Here is a 13,209-nt window from a genome sequence, read left to right on the forward strand (position 1 = left end):
ACAAGAAATCTCCATTTCTCTATTCTCCTTCAAGGGTACCAATTCTCCAAATATTTGTCTCTACTCACTAACTCAATTTCTTCATTTATTTTTCAAACCATGGTATTGAAATGCTCTTCCAAATACTTATCTATACTTGGGAACTCAACTCTTTTTGTCTTGAAAAAGCTCTCACCAAAGAAACCAATGACTTCCATTTTGCCCAAGCCAATGAGGGAATCTCTGACCTAATTTTATTGACCCATCAACAGCACTTGGCTCTCCTTGAATCATTATCTAGTTTTCTATGTCACTAGACACTTTTCTTAGTCTCCTTTGCTGGCTCTTCCTCCCGGATAAGACTTTTAGAAGTTGGAGTGCCCCAGGAGTCTTTCCTTACCCCTTGTTTCCTCTGTACACACTCTCCCTAAGCTATCTCATCCAGTACCATGAGTTCAAATCTATATACTGATGCCTCTCATATCTATAGCTCCAGCCTGGACTGCTCTTCTGAACTTCAGAAACCATATAATATATACAACTCCCTACTCCACATTGCCACTTGGAAAGTCTAATAGACTTCTCAACCTTAATAGAGCCCACATAGAATTAGAGAGTTTTACTTCTAAATCTGCTCCCTGCCAACCCTTCTCCTTTTGAGTAAACACCCAGTTCTTGAGACTAAAAACAAAAGGTAGGACTCATCCTTGATTCTTCTCTTTCCTTCAGATTTCAGGTCCTTCCATCAGTAAGTCCTGTCATACCTCCAAATATCTATTTCCAAAGATATTTCTACCCTTAAAATGTTTCAAATACATTTCTGCTGGATTTGAAAATCCCAGTCCAAGTCACTATCATCTCTCCCCTGGACTACTGCAATAGTCCCCTAATTTGTCTCCCTGTTTCTACTCATTTTCCCCTACAACCTGTCTTCTTTACAGCACCTCCCATAATTTTGTGAAAACATCAATCAGATAATGGTGCTTCATAGCTTAAAAACTTTCCAGTGTCTCTCCATGAAACCTAAAATAAAATACAAACTCCTTATCTTGGACTACAACTCATATATGATGTAGCTTCTTCCTGTATCTCCACTCTCAGGTCCTTCCATCCTCCTCCTCATTAATTGTGCTACAGTCAAACTGGTTCTTCTTACATAGTAAGCTTATTTCTTATTTATGTTCCAGGGACTTTGAAATATGAATAAATAAATATATATGAACTACTTTGAAATATATATTATAAGAAATATCGGGTTGGCCAAAAAGTGCATTCGGGTTTTTCATAAAATGTTACAGAAAAACCCGAATGCACTTTTTGGCCAATCCTATATGTATACACTTTGATATACAGAGAGAGAGAGACTTGTGCTTGGATGACTTTTCTCCCAAATATTTACATGGCTGCCTCTTTCTCATCTTTCAAGTCTCAAGTCAAATACCATTTTTCCACAAAGGCTTTCCCCAACCACCTTGGCTAAATTGGTCACCTGGTCACCCTCCCTGAAAGTATGATAGTTCTTCTTATTATTTTCAGTACTAGAAATCTTCTCACTTATTTGCATTTTATTCTCTGCTTTCCCCACTGAAATATAAGTTCCTTGAGGACAGGGACTGCGTCGATCTTGGATCCTTAGCATAGGATTTTTAGAACCTGGAAAGCACCTGTACCACGATAGGCACCCAATAAATATTTTTAGCAGACTCACTACGATACTCTTACGTCTTTAAATGGAAATTCAAAAACATGGTAAATATGAGGAGTGGTTACATGAGGTCACCAAAAGTCGAACAGGAAACACAGTTAAGGGCCTTATCCAGTTACAGAGCAGTCTGCATTGCAAAAAGTCAAAATCATATAGATAGATAGATAAATAGATAGATAGACACACCATTCTGTGGCTTGAATTTTTTAGGCCAATGTGATAACATTTCCACTTTAAAAGTGATTTAATGTCCTTGAAAGTAAGAAATGCTTGGTAGATGACTATGAATTTAGGTTTGCCAAAGTTCTTTAAGTGTAACATAGACGTTTATAGGGCAAAGAGCCTTCCCAAAATAAAAATACATCTATATAAAATATAAAATAAACCACCTCCTCTTTCAACCATAATCTGGTGAAATTGGCTGTACACATTCCAAAAACAAAGATTGTTACACAAATTGAATTATAAAAGTGATCTCTTTTTGACAGCTTTTTGAGGCATAATTGATATACAAGAAACTGCACATATTTAATGTATACAATATGATGAGTTTAGACATATGCATACACCCATGAAGCCATCACCACCAATCAAGGTAGTAGACATATCTATCACTTCCAAAAGCCTCCTTGTGTCCCTTTGTTTTTTTCTTATGGTAAAAACATTTAACATGAGATCTACCCTCTCAAGACATTCTTCAGTTTACCAAACAGTATTGGGTTTTTTGTTGTTTTTGTTCATTTTTTTACATTCCATGTTTTTTTTTTCTTCCAGTTTTTTTGAGATATAATTGACATACAGCACTGTATAAGTTTAAGGCACACAGCATAATTATTTGACTTAACGTACCTCATGAGCTGTTTATCACAGTAAGTTTAGTGAACGTCCACCATCTCAAATAAACTTAAAGAAATAGAAAAAAATTTTTTCCTTGTGATGAGAACTCTTAGGATTTGCTCTCTTAACAACTTTCATATATAACATACAGCAGTGTTAATTATATTTATCATGTTGTACATTACATCCTTAGTACTTATTTATCTTGTAACTGGAAGATTGTACCTTTTGACTGCTTTCATCCAATTCCCTCTCCCCACAACCTCTGCCTCTGGTAACCACAAATCTGAACCCTTTCTCTATGAGTTTGTTTATTTGTTTTTGAAGTATAATTGACCTAAAACACTATGTTAGTTTCTGTTCCACAGCACAGTGATTCAATATTTCTATACATTTCAAAATTATCACCATAAGTCTAGTTACGATCTGTTACCTTGCAAACATATTCCATAGTTATTTACTATATTCCCCACACTGTACATTTCATATCCTTATGTCATTTATTTTGCCTCACCTATTTCTCTCCCCCACACCCCCCACCATACAGTATTGTTAGCTATAGGGACTATGTTGTACAGCAGGTCTCTAGAACTTATTCATCTTACATAAGTAAAACTTTATAACCATTGAACAACAACTCCCCATTTCCCCATCCCTCCAGCCCCCGGCAACCATCATTGTATTCTCTGCTTCTGTGAGCTGACAATTTTAGATACTTCATATAAGTGGAATCAATAGTCTTGGCAATGACTTCTTGGCTATGACACCAAAAGCCCAGGTAATAAAACCAAAAAGCACAGGCAATAAAACCAAGTGGAACTACATCAAACTAAAAGGTTTCTGCACAGCAAAAGAGCCAATCAACAAAATGAAAAGGCAATCTATGGAATGAGAGAAAACATTTGCAAATCATATAATTGATGAGTTAATATCTGAAATAAACTCCTATAATTCAATAGCAAAAAACGCCCAAACAACTCGACTAAGAAAAGGGGGAAAGGACTTGAATAGGCATTTCTCCAAAGAAGACATACAGATGGCTAACAGGTACATGAAAAGGTGTGCACCATCACCAATCATCAGGGAAATGCATATCAAAACCACGAGATGTCACCTCACACCTCTTAGGATGGAGATTATAAATAAAAACAAAAAGTATGTGTCGGCAAAGATGTAGAGAAATTGGAACCCTTGTACACTGTTGGTAGGAATGTAAAATGGTAGAGCAGCTATGGAAAACAGTAATGTAGGTTCCTCAAAAAATTAAAAAATAGAACTACCATATGATCCAGCAATTCCACTTCTGAGTATAAGCCAAAAGAATTGAAATTAGGATATCAAAGAGATAGTTGCTTTCTCATGTTCATTGCCATATTATGCACAATAACCAAGATATGGAAACAACCTAAATGTCCATTGACAGATGAATGGATCAAAAAAGTATGGTCTAAACATACAATAGAATATTATTCAGCCTTAAAAAATAAGGAAATCCTGCCATTTGTGACAACATGGATAAACCTGGAAGACATCATGCTAAGTGAAATAAGCCAGTAACAGAAAGACAAATATTGTAGGCATATGATCTTTAAAGTAAATTCTCTCCTTCCTTTTCCTCACTCACTCCCTAAGTGAGTGATTCTTTACCGAAATATCTTTGTATTAGTTTTGTAGGGCTGCCTTAACAAAGTACCACAAACTGGGTGGCTTAAAACAACAAAAATTTAGTCTCTTACTGTTCAGGAGTCCAGAAGTCTGATCAAGGTGTTGGCAGGATTGGTTCCTTCTAGAGGCAGTGAGGGAGAATCTGTCCCATGCTTCTCTCCTAGCTTCTGGTGGTTAATGCAATCCTTGGCATTTCTCTTCCTCTGTCCTCACATGGTCTTCTTCCCTGTTTGTATACTGGTCTTCAAATCTCTCTCCCGTTGTAAAGACACTAGTCATTGGGTTCATGTCTCACTCTAATCCAGTATGACCTCATCCTACCTTGATTACATCTGCAAAGATCCTATTTCCAAATAAGGTCACATTACAGGTACTGGGGGTTAGGACTTCATTATTCTTTTTTTTTTGCGGGGACGGGGGACAATTGATCCCATAACACTTTGATTTAGACCTGTTACAATAGCTTATAATTCACACTATTATTATGCCTATAGTACCCTGAGCTTCAGGTTTAACAAGGTATGAGTCTGCATTTTACAAGTTTGGATTTATAAGCTTATTTTTCTTTAATAAAAGGATATTTTAAGCCTCGAGATAATATATTTCAAACATAGGAAATCCCAAAATTCCTATTTCTAATAGAAGCATGCTATTTTGGAAATTTTTATTTTGGCTTTTTGCCTTGTCTTTCAAAGAGAGACAACCATCTGTCTAACTCAGTTAAAAAAATATCTTGGCAAATAAAGAATATTACTGACATGGAATATGAGATTTGAGGCGGAAAATTCATTTTAATTTAATTACTGCTTCTAAAGATTAACAGAAGTAGCTGCCACTGATTGGTGCCACTTTGAATGTTGCCAAGTACTGAAGCAACCTTCAGGGTATTCTCCTCTGCTAATGAAATAAAGTTAGTATCATTATGAAAAAGAGTCTAGAAGGAATATACGGAGTTGTCATTCTATTACTGGGACTAGCTCTAAGCAAATACCTTTCAGCCCTTGTTTTAAGAAAATCATTAGTTCATGTAAATAAAAGTATAATTAATGGTATACTCTTATCTTTCTTATGTAGTGTTTTGTAGTGGACTAGTGTAGTGAGATCTCTATAACTAAGATTCTTCAATGACCACAAATAGATAATAGTAATGATACTAGGACACTCTGTGTAATACTTTACAATTGTATAAAGAAAGGTGACTTTATGGAATTGCTTATTATGTGGGCTGTGAGTTGAGAATATATGGTTACAATCCATTTAATGAAGTTCTCCTAAAAACCAAAAGCCCGTAAAACCTGAAACATAAAAATTCCTTTCTGCTAAATCAAATGCTTTTTCACCATTCCAGTGTTGTAAGTATCACTTCCCTCTTAAATCTCTGAGGAAAGCAAATCCATGTATGCTATTCATAACACTTATGAGCAAGCTGTGGTTTTTAATAAAACACAATTCATTTGTGCATATAATAAGCAGATGTAACCCCCTTTGCCCTCCAAGAATAGAGTTGTTTGCATTTATGAATGGTCCCAATCAGGTAAATACACTTATAATTGGTTCTTTATCAATCCTAACCAGAAAAAGTCTTCTCTTATTCACTAGGTTGAGGTCTGAGTTTTGAGATCTGAATCAAATTAAATTTTCTAAATCCTTTTCCATGCAAATTTCAAATTCAGGGACATACATAAAATTTTGTCATTGGCAAGACTGAAATTTCCTTTGGAAATCACAGAATTCAAAGCTGGAAGAGACCTTTGGCAACATTTAGCTAATGGCAGAGCTAGGACGAGACCCTAGGTCTCTTGTTTTCCCATTTTAGTGTTTTTTCTATTGCTGAACACTACTTCTCCATATGTCCAATGATTTATTTGCAGCATCAAAGTCTCAAAGAAATCTAATTTGATTCAATTGGCTGCAATAGATATTTTAAATCTCCAATTATACATAAGACCTAAATGACATCATTTCTAAAATAATCACTAACTCCAAATCCCTTATCAAACATAATTCAGTCTTTTGAGCTGACATTTTAAGAAGCATTCCCTTTTTAACTATACCTTTGATCAGTCTTTCATTCTGACTAATCAGCATCTCCCTGGGATGCTTCCCAGAAAGTAAGTATGATGTTTTCCAAACCTGCTAATTGAATAGAAAGACTTTTTTCTGTTTTGATATGTGTGTTTGGTTGCGGTATGCTTACAATAAGCAGCTTTTAAGATTGATTAAAGCCCTTTGCGTCAATTCAATTATTAATTAATCTCAGCAGCCATTTATTGCTTTGTGTACCACAGAAAAATAGAGATCATCCTTTAATTATTGATTCATCTGATAGTAGTGCACCAGCTGTACAACCTTTACAAATCAACATTTCTGTTGATATATTTTCAGCTTGCTTTGCTTTCCTTGTCAAAAGGAGAAATTTTAAAGCCATCTGTTAGACTCACAACCTCCGTTTTCTCCTACTGATCATTCTGAGCAAAATTATCAGGCACAAAGTCACTCTGCTCCTTGCAGGTAAGAAGACTTCCCTCTTCTTAGAGGGCTTAGAATGGCACAGAGCTTCTGGATTAATCAAGATGATAATTTTTCTTTTTACTTTTTCTCAAGAACGATAGGTCAGAAATAGCTTAATCAATATATATTTTTTAATTATATAAATTATTTTCATATCACATTGGGAAAATTCCCCCACAGTGACTATTACATTTATTTTAGTGTTAATTCTGTCGATATGTGAAAAATATTTCCTGTGTAATTAGAGATATTTAAACTATGAAAATAAAAATTTGCTTTAAGTATTTTCTCCATTATAGATGGAGAGAGATGCTACAGCAGAGTTCTCTATCTGTTTCATGAGCATTAGCCAAGCTTACCAATGCAGAATTCTCATTCTGGTCAGTTGGTTCACTTATTGACAAGTCCACAATCACTAAGAATTTCTTCTAATCCTTTTCTAGAAATAGTGCCTGTGTTATGTTAGATACTGATTTGGCTGCTATAAATCAGAGATCTTGAATACTAGGTCTTAATACTAGGTTTAGCTGCTTAAACTAGAAAGATTTATTTCCATTTCACATCAGAACCTGGGTAAGCAGCTTCAAAATCGGCAGGGATCCTGGTTCCTTCTAACATATTGATCTGATATCATTGATACATACCTACCATCTCCTTGTCCAGGAGAGTTGTATAGGTCCTGTTATCATGTTTACATTCCAGTCTGAAGGAAGGACATAAAGACACAAGAGAGGAAATGCCCCTTTCTTTTAAATGAATGGCCTAGATATGAGATGCATCACTTCTGTTCACATTCCATTGGCAAAAACCTGGTCACAACGGCTAGCCTTACATACCTAGCACAGAGCCTGTGAAATGTAGTCTTTGACTATTTGGTCATATGTCCAACATAAATTCTATTCCTATATACGAAAGGGAGAATGAAATTGGGGGATAATTAGCAGTCTTCACCACTGTACTAGTCAGGGAAATTAAAATTAATATTCAGTCAATAATTCCTTTCATTTGTGTAGCACTTTTTTCTGAGCTCTTTCAGTTATCTAACTTTAACCTCACTTTAGTCAATTCTTAATAATCTACACTAAAACCTGGGAGGAGAGGAGAATCACAAATAATTGAAAGTGGCAAGTAATACAAATATGATTAATAGTTTATTTTGATTTGAATGTTCTGGCTCTTGGATGCCTAAACAATCAAAGCAGGCAATATTGAAATACCATTAAGCTTCAAATACACTAGGACATTTCACACCTACAGACAGATGTGCTCATGCTGTTCTTTCTGTCTGCAATGGCCTTTTCTTGCTTGCTTGCCTGCCAAACATGCAACCAATTTTAAAGATTCATCTTAAGTGTTATCTCCTCCATACCCTCAGCAAAAGACTTTCCCACTAACCCAGGTAAAACTGACTATACCATCTGTTGTGTTCTCATTCTATCTTCCATAAGTCATAATGCATTGCATCCACTGGTTTATGTATCTGTCTCCCCCAATAGAAAGAAAATTTTGAGGTTAAGGACAAAGCTTAATTCGTGTATATTCTCAGCTCGTGGCACAGAGCCTTGTATATTACAGGTATGCAATGATGTTTATTGATTCGAATTAACATCTTTAATAAAAGAATGAGTTACACTATTAAAGATATCACTCGGAGAATCCTGAGAGGCATGGGATAGAAACTATCACCCACTTCTTTTCACTCACCACATTTCACAGAGTAAAGGGATTACCTAATGAAATGCAGTCTGTGTAATAGGAACTTCAATGAAAAACAAGTAAACAAACATGGTTTTCATGTGACCATTTGTACAGATTACCTCAATAGATCCAATTTCAGGCATAGGTAAAAGATACAGAAATACCTGTAATGTTCCAATGAAAATAAAGTTCAAGCTATGGAACCATTGCTATCACCAGTAGAAATGAATATTTATTTGGATATTCTGGCTAATTCAATAATTTATGAAATAGAAATTTGAGTTATGTTAGAAAAAAGGTCACAGAATTATCACTATTTTTAGATTACCATATGCCTAAAAATGCAAAAGTACAAATTTAAAAATCATTAGAAGTATCACAAGAGTTCAAAAAAATGGTAAACAAAATAAAAATATAAAAGTATGCAAAAATAAATGTATTCCTTGATATTAGAAATAACTTGTAATAAAAAATGTTAGGAAAAGGTGACATTTTCAAAACAACCAAAACTATAAGCTATTAAGGAACAACTCTAACATAAAATATGGACTACTTTGCAATGAAAATGTCAATGGATTTTTTTGTAGGGGGAAACTTAGAATGATTCCAAAGATCATTTTGAAAAAAGTGAAAATAAAATAACTAAGTCTAAAAATTAAAATGAGTGGGAGATCAACCCAAATATTAAAGACAAATTAAAAAGTTATAAAAGTTAAAACAACATGGCAATGACTCAAGCATGAACAGATGCTTGATGAAACAGTTCTCAATGCATGGTAAGTAAAGAAACACAAATTAATGTGGAAATAACTTTGCAATAAAGAGTATGAAGATAATGGGATACATGGGAAAAAAAGTCAAATTAGAGCTTTCTCTTGTACCATATCACACACTTGAATTTAGACGAATTAAGGGGTTAAATTTAAACTTCTTTACTGGCAAAAAACTCCATTAACAAAATCAATGGACAATTTAAACACTAGGACAAATGCAATTGGAATATTTATGAAAAGAGTTAATATCCTTGCTTCTAAAGACTGAATTATGTACCCTCAAAATTCCTATGTTGATGCTGTAGCAGCCAATACGGCTGTATTTGGAGATAGAGCCTCCAAAGAGGTAGTTAGTAAAATGAGGCATGTGGATGGACCCTAATCTGATCTGACTGGTATCCTTATAAAAAGAGGAGATTAGAACAGTGACATGCACAGAAATAAGCCCATGTGAAGACACAGAAAGAAGATGGCCATGTACAAGCCAAGGAGAGACCACAGAAGAAAATAATCCTGTTAACACCTTGATTCAGACTTCTAGCCTCTAGAACAACCGTTCAGTTGTTAAAGCCACCCATTCTGTGGTACTTTGTTACAGAAGCTCAAATAATTTAGCAAAAAATAAAAGGAAAGAAAGACAGAGAGACAAACGTTAGAACAAAGATCCTCAATCTTATCAATAGTAGGAGAAATGACATTTTTCATTTGTCAAAATGACAACTATTTAAAAGAATAACAATATTTGGGGTTGGTAATGGTATTGAGAAACAGCACACTGCTAGTTAGAGGGTGAAGTGATTATAAAATTGTGGAGAACACAATTAATGCCATGTATCTAAAGTCTGAAGGAAGAACTTCCACCTCTAGGAACCTTGTAGACAAATGTATAACAACGTATATAACGAAATATTTATGGCCATGTCATTCATAACAGCAACAGATAATGGAAGTAATCTAAATGTTCAATAATAGGGAATTATTTTAATCAATTATTAACTCCAGACTTGTATATTCCATTACCTACTCTAAATCTGCAATTGATTCTAAATGTCATCTCCAAATTAAGATACCCAAAACCAAACTTTTGATTTCCACTGTCAAAGATCTGTGCCTCCCAGGATTTATTTAGCTCATCTATTCTTCCAGATGTTGAGGCCCCAAACTTCCTTACTTCTCTCTCACACATTGTACATCAAATCCATCCACAAATTCTTTTAGGACGACCTTCAAAATATATCCAGGATCCAATCGCTTCTCATCACCTCTACCACTACAACTTTAATTCAAACCACAGACATCTGTTGCCTTAGGACAAAAGCGTCCTAACTTGTCTCCCTGCTTCTGCCCTTACCACTTTACAGTCTATTCTCAACCCAGCAGCCAGGTTGAATCTTTTAAAATGTTAAGTCAGACAATGTCACTTCCCTGTTAAAAAACCCTCCAGTGTGTTCTCATCTCATTCAGAGTAAAATCCAAGGTCCATTCCATGGCCTATAAAGCTGTTTGTTCACATTCGAGCCCAACTACCTCTCTGACCTAATCTACTACTCTCCCCGCACTCACAGCACGCCCATAGCACAGGCTTTCTTTTCTTTTTTTTCCTCTCTCTTTTTTTTTTAAATTGAAGTAGAGTTGGTTTACAATGTTGTGTTAGTTCCTGGTGTACAGCAAAGTGATTCAGTTATTCACATGTATATATAAAACTGAATACATATATATTCTTTTTCAGATTTTTATCCATTAGAGGTTATTACAAAACATTGTATATAGTTCCCTGTGCTATACAGTAGGTCCCCATTGGTGATCTATTTTATATACAGTAGTGTGTATATGTTAATCCCAAACTCCTAATTTATGTCCCCCCCCCACCACTACTGCTATCCCCTTCAGTAACCATAAGTTTGTTTCCTATGTCTGTGAGTCTACTTCAGTTCTGTAAATAAGTTCATTTGTATCATTTTTATAGATTCCACATATAAGTGATATTATATGGTATTTGCCTTTTTCTGTCTGACTTACTTCACTTAGTATGATAATCTCTAGTTCCATCCACGTTGCTGCAAATTGCATTATTTCATTCTTTTTACGGCTGAGTAATATTCCATTAAGCCTTCTTGCTGTTACTAGAATGCACCAAGAATATTTCCACTTCAGGGCTCTTGCACTTGCCATTTACTTTGCCTAGAATGTTCTTCCCCCAGTCATCAGCATAGTGTCCTTCAGGTTTCTGCACAAATTTTGCCCCTGAGCCCACACAGTATAAGTTGGTGCCTTGCTTGGATCCACTTTACTGAGTGATGCAACTATTCTCCTAGCTGCTATAAGTATTGGATGTTAACAGTTCACAGTTCCATCCTCTTGAGAATCGGCCTCAGCAGCAAGGAGCTGTCTTTCTTGGAAATACCTGGGAGTTTATAGTGCAAAATGCCCGACCGTTGTCTCAAGGTGGGATAACTCTGTGGTGTCATTCGTGTTGCAGGGCCTCCCACTTGAAACAAGCTAGACTACACTTCAAACCACATCTTTGCCTTGGATCTTCCTCTGCTCTAACCCCCCTTCCTCACTCCCTTAAAGGATTTACTGGCAGGTGACCCCTCAATAAATCAATTTCTCAAAAATCCCATTTCAAGCTTGCTTCTATGAAATAGGAACTTATACGGTTGGTAACACAAGAGGTTGTAGAAAAGAGTCTCAGTGGCTAAATGGCAAATAGTACCTATTAGTAGTGGTAGGTGGAATGCAGAGATGCACTAGCTTTTGTAAAGTCTCTGGTGTTTGCAAAATATAGGGAGCTTAGTAACTATTCAGGTTTTGGATGACTCTTGCTAAGCACCACTGATGCTTTGAAGAAAGTAAATGACAGGCTCAGATCGCTTATTACCAATGTAAAGCAATGAGTGAGACCTCCTTGGAAGCATTTTAAAAAGACCTTAATCTCCTATAGCCAGAATGCAGACTGACACAGGATTTGATCATAAGAGACTGAGCATCAGAGGAGGTTGAATTCTTAGCCTAGGGCAGTCTTTATGCCAAAGTCTGGGTCCTCATAGAGAAAGAATGGGGCCTTAACAAATTTTGAATGAGAATATCTGAGTAGATTCACTTGATCAACTTGAACTCCTAGATTCCCCCTAACCCTCTGGACCTGAAAAATGCCCTCACTCTTCCTCGTTAGAAGAGAGAAGTTCCCTTGATTGAAGACTATGCAGAAGGCTCAAATGAGGTAAATGTATTATAAGACAATGTTGGCCCCACTCAGGATCTAGCCCTATCTCCCCTCCTAGACTCCAGACCAACAACCAGAGTCAGAGTTCAGCCTGATCCTACTGGAGAAGTGCTAGATCTACCAAGGGAGCAGACGGTTTATACACCAAAGGAGCTGAAGGACCTGGCTAACATGAACTGGCAGGAACTGAGTGAGTATATCTGGGAATAGATCCTCAGGGTGTTGTATCAAAGGGGGCAGAAAATATAGATGGATAAATGAAAGTTTGTTGATATTGTGACACTTTTTTGTGGCAAGGACGCTGTTTAGTGGTTCTAATACACTGCTGAGATGGGTCTTGGAGACTTGGTAAAAATGACGACTCATTAAATGAAGTAGAGAGAACCAATGAGAGAGGGAAAGTGACACAGAGAAACGACTGAAAATTAATGCACTAAAATGTTAGCAGCATCTACTTCTGGTTGATGAGATTATATGTGAATTTTAAAAGTTCTCTGATCATTAATTCAACAAATATACGTTAGCATTTTTATAGGCACTAAGAATGCAAAAATGACCAATGTGGTAAAAGGCCTCTGCTTTCATGGGACTTAAAGTCTACTGCAAAGGAAGAACTCAGCAAGAGTAGTGAGCCTAAAAAGAACCAGGGTCTTGATTCAGTAGAATATGAATGGGGGGGGAAAGGGCAGTATTCTCACAACCTCTAGGTCTTTCAGGTTCTGATTCTCCTGGCCCTTACCTAATATCTCTCTATATATACATACAGATATAAATATAGATATGTATAGATATAGATATAGATATGTATGTATATA

Source organism: Balaenoptera physalus (genome assembly GCF_965194825.1).
Source record: "Balaenoptera physalus genome assembly, chromosome: X".
Taxonomy (NCBI): Eukaryota; Metazoa; Chordata; class Mammalia; order Artiodactyla; family Balaenopteridae; genus Balaenoptera; species Balaenoptera physalus.